This window comes from Lygodium microphyllum, chromosome 1 (assembly GCF_053477565.2).
Source record: "Lygodium microphyllum isolate KBCC chromosome 1, Lygodium_microphyllum_v1.1.10, whole genome shotgun sequence".
Lineage (NCBI taxonomy): Eukaryota > Viridiplantae > Streptophyta > Polypodiopsida > Schizaeales > Lygodiaceae > Lygodium > Lygodium microphyllum.
In genome coordinates this window covers 200,497,052-200,502,182 of record NC_141135.1, presented here as the reverse complement: position 1 = coordinate 200,502,182, position 5,131 = coordinate 200,497,052, and positions in this window count along the sequence as shown.

Below are 5,131 nucleotides of genomic sequence, written 5' to 3'. Positions count from 1 at the left end.
GAAATTGACCCCACAGGCTACATAGAGCGAAAGGCGCATCATAGATCCACCACTGGGCCGAAACTTCGAGCAAGTGGTTCAAGATTTGGCTGAACAATCCTCCAAGTTGTGCATGGTGCTTACCGTAATAGCCTTGCGGATTGGGGAGGGGACCGCCTCCCGGACCCCCGCAAAGGGGGCTCTGCCCCCTCTGTATCCTCCCCAAGTAGGTGGGAGAGAGAACGCGCGCCATGACATGCCCTCCAACTTAGACCCTCGGGCAATAATGGCCCTACGCGAGCATGGATGCTCACTTGGAAAGGAGCAACAAGAAGCCCGCACCCGAATAAAGGCAAACGGAGACCCTAGAACCTTAACGAGCCAATCTAGCCATCAAGGGCAAAAAGACCACACTACAAGGACACATGTACATTGTGTTCAAATTGCGTCTAGTCAAAGCACAATGCAACATCATCAAGCTACCAATGCGGAGATGACTAGACATGACAGTCCTGACAATAGATTTACCCTGAGCAGTGCTGCACAGACAACCTAAGATCTCCATGGAGAATCCATGTCTGACTGTGTAGATAGGGACTCAAGGGCATGTATTAGAAGGCTTGAAGTTGTAAACCAAGACCCGGACGATGAAGACATAGTGCCACTCGCTTATCTTAGGGTCAAACTCACCGTAGAAAGAGAGTATAGTGTTGATGCTCTCATTGATGAATCTCATTGATGAAGGAGCATATTTCAATATCTTGACTCACGAAGCATGGACTCTACTAGGTCAACCAGAGCTCAAACCGACTGATGCAACTCTTAACCCTTACGGGGAACACCCACAAGCACTTCTAGGAAAGTGCAGAATCCTTGTAACTATTGAAACAGAAAGCTTGCCAGTCCAGTTCTATGTTCCTCCAAATAGCGAGAATTGTGAAAAGGAAATCCTCCTAGGAAGACCCTTCAAAAAGGCAACAAAGTGTGAAGCTGATGGGACCTGAAACGGGCCGGCACTGGCTCATGCACTAGCCGGACCTCTATCATGCGCTCAACAACCCCACGGCCTCACGGCCAGGAGTGTGGATGACACATACATCAACTTCCTAAACATCTTGCGTTTGTATCACGTCTTGTAGTCCAACTCTAACCCAATTAACACTCCTCAGAGGGAGTCCCAGTACATTGCCAAATAGCACGAAGTACAAACATAGGAGGTCCTCCCACGGTTGACTGCCGCTACCTCACTGCGACTCTCCTACACCTTGGGGATTGGCCCCTCGATGCATCGCTAAACATATATAACATACGAACACAAACTTATCTCTTTTATGATTCGCGTATTTCCAGGAGATATACCATGCTTCCTCACTTTACTTTCCCCTTAGACCCAACGCCTAGCCTACAACTTAGAACAACCTTACTCATTCAACGTTGGTCACGATCCTCTAGAAAGCAATTGCCATGCATCCAGGAGATATTGTCTGATACCCTTTAAATTTCATGCTTCATGCAAATTGTGAATGCCCATGTGCTCAAACAAAGAAAAATCAGCATGGTGCACATGTGGAAAACATTTCTTTCAATGATTTCGACTATTACTCATATACGGCATTGCATGAACCTAGCACCGAGAAGACCTCATGCTACTAGGTTCTTAATTTTTTAATTATCGCCCAACCTAAATGATATGCATAAAAACCAGCAAGCTTTTCATCATTTCATTCAGCATTTAAACACCTTTTATACACTCTACCCCCTCACCCGTTTAGGTTGTGCATGGTGCATAGGTTTAGGGTTCATTTCCATGGTTTTATTGTATAAAAAGCCATAAAAACTCACTAAAATATAAAGGTAGGCCTGAACTGAGGCTAAACCTCATACTTCAGACCCCCCATACATCCACAACCATGAATCTTATTTTTTCTTAATTTTCGACACTCAAAATCCATTTTTCCCTTATTTTTCCCACATTTTTCCTATTTTTCTTGTATTTTTCGCAATATTAAATGACTATAAATACAAAATGAGTTGTGGACTGTGGCCCTTAGATTCATTTGTAGCAAAAACACAAATTTAGTTGGTGTGTCTTGTTATATTTTCCATTTATATATCCAAAGCACCCAATTTCTCCATATTTCGCGTGTTTTACGGGTTTTACACCATTAATTTCATCCACAACACTTATGATTTTCTGATTTTCTACTTTCAAACAGTTGAGAGACATTGCAAACAACATCATAATGCATAATCATCCCATGGGAACAAGTATTCATGAAGCAAATTGCATAAAACATCAATTTCCTTTGTAAAAATGAGATTACCGTTCTTTGCGGGTTGCGGGTTTTTATTTGTCATATCTCGGGACTGATTTCCAGCCACCATTAATGCTCATGAGAGTCCACAATCAGCAATCTTCCTTCCTCTTGCACCACGGAGCAATCCGTTCTTCATTGGACAAGCATATGCCATCCATTCTTCTTCTTCTTCTTCACCACATGAATCTGCCTTTAGGGCGGAGAGAGGGAGGAGAGAGAAAGACTGAAATCAGAGTTCTTCATAGAGACCACCATTTCTCGAGCGAGAGGCGGCGATATGATTGGCATCCAGGAGGGAAGCAAGGGCAATGATCAGTGATGGGGGTTGTTTGCAGGCTGGAGGTTGCCTCTCCATCCTCCATGGCGTGATTTTCGGCTCCTGTTGTTGGCGCCCTCTTCTCCTCTCTCCTCACAATTTCTTGCATGCCTTTTGGTTGGGGGGTTAAAATTTCCCCAAAGGGCACCCCCCCTTTGGTCCATGTTGTGGCCACCCTTTCAAATCTTGACCATTTCTTGGCCATTTCCTCGTCCGGACTCCGAATCAAGCTCTGAAAAATCCTGGGCGTCCGGCTCGGCATCCCGCATTGGCCGGTACCTCTTGTCAACCTGTACGACAGTCTGAAAAATTATGAAAATTCAACAAGTGTCGCTCGAGCGCCTTTAAAGCACTTTGGCGCTTAAAATCGTCCTAGATCGAGCCTTCGCCTTCGACGTTGAATATTTTTCCCTTGATATTCATAATTTTTAGCTATTTTTAAGCACTTCTCGATACCAAAATTCTGCTCTCATTGGCGACCATGGGATAGGGCGACTCAGCCCGTCGAATCCCACAATAGATCTGCACATAAACAACCAAAGGAAGCATCAAGCTGATACAAAATAGACATAAACTTAAACTATAGCACAGTGCGGCTCACCCTACCCCCTGACAAAACCAAGGCATGACATCCACAAGGAGTAGGCCTAGCATAATCTGATGGAAGGTCCGAAGCTAGTCACTAGCCAACTGCTCCAACACAGCCAAACTAAAAAGAACTGTCAAAGAGGTTGCCCTAAGTGGTGGTCTGAACTACCTACCTAACTAAGGACAACACAACTAGGAGCTCCTATTAGGCGAGGACTCCTATAGCCTGATCAAGAAGTTTTTTCTTTTAGCACATTTCTTCTTCCAGTTTTTTTTTCATTTTAGTGATATACTCGGGCATGTAAAAAGGAGGGAGCTGAGTGTAGTGACCCAAGGAGAACAGGGCATTGGCCTCAGGTCCTGTCTCGGTACCTAAGAACCTACCAAGCCCTCGCAAGGCGACACTTAATCCTTTTTTGATGCTCACTTTTATTTTCGCTGCAACCTTCCTCATTTTTTTCTTTTTCAGCAAGATGCCACCCCTAGGAAGACAAGGCATCGGCCCTGGGTCTAACTCGTTCCCCCCAGGAACCTACCAGGCCTGTGCAAGGCAATGATCAACTGCTTATAAATTTCCATTTCTTTCTTTTCTTCTTTTGATAGGGGTTAAAACCCCTTTTTACACACCTCTGTAGTTATATTTATTGTCTTTTGGGATATTCAGGGTTTCTTTTCCTTTATCCTCATTTTTCCTTCTGGCAGGCTTCTCTAATGGCCTCACAACTAACAAGAACTCCTAAAACGGCTGCCTAGCAGGCTAGTGGAACAGGGTCACCAGAACTCCCTTCTAGAACATGTCTTTCAACGCTTGACAATGTCTTTATAGGAGGCAACAACTACTCAAACCTCCCTCAAACATACTTAACCTAAACCTGGGACTTCATGCCTTGGGACACCGGTCCCCAACAAGAAAAGAAAATCCCCTACAAGTACACAGACACAAATAGCATAAAACACAGCACTCGTAAAGGAGAGATATCACCTGGATGGGGCCACGAGAAGCTTCCGCGCAACAAAAGGCTCCTTCCAAGCTCTTCTTCCGAACCTGTCTAGCACAGAGCTAAAACAAGAAACCATTAACCATACCTACACTAAATAGACAACTGGCCCATTTGGCCTAATGAAATAAAACACTTCACTACAAAACTTAATCGGCCCTCTTGGCCTAACGAGATCTGGACGTAATATCCAAAGCAGCTAGCCTTCCTAGCTTAAAACTAGATAGGTTATTTTAGTCCACGTAATGCTGATATTCTTGGCATATACATCACACCCTATCAGACTACCCAGGGTGCCAAGGATAGCACATCATAGGTCAACTAGCCCCATGCTACTCATGCAAGTTAGCTAAAAGCTTGATCTTGTATGGTTTTTTTTTTTTTAATCTTAGGGTTTTCTTCCTGTAGAGCTACAAGTCCAAGCCTTTCCACAAATAACTCATCAATAAGGCCGATCCCTTCTTGGGCACTATGAGCTGAATGAACGGCCTCCATAGGCTCGCATGTCCCACATTTATTGTCATCCAAATAAACTAGTCATGCAAATGGCTGAGTGGCTCCTTTGGGAGAAAGAATCAACACTCATAGGCCCATTGGTGCGATCCATATTTCCATCACAACTATCTCTCGTGGAAGTGTTGCAAGTCCTAATGGGACTTACATGGCTTGGAACCTGTTCACTAAGAGGCATGTTATAACTACTCATAGGATGGCCATTTTCTGCTTTGAGATTTTGCCCACCAAGGTTCCCCTCATAGGTTGCCTTGGTATCAACAAGCGAGCTGTCTTCTTGTAGAAATGGTTGGAAGCTAGGATGCACTTGTACTGAGCGGGGAAAACTCCAAAAGTTTTCTCAACATCTCTGAATATGACCCTCATAATCAATGGCTTGCATTTTTGCTTCCCTTAACGACTTAGGATTCCGCAGTCCC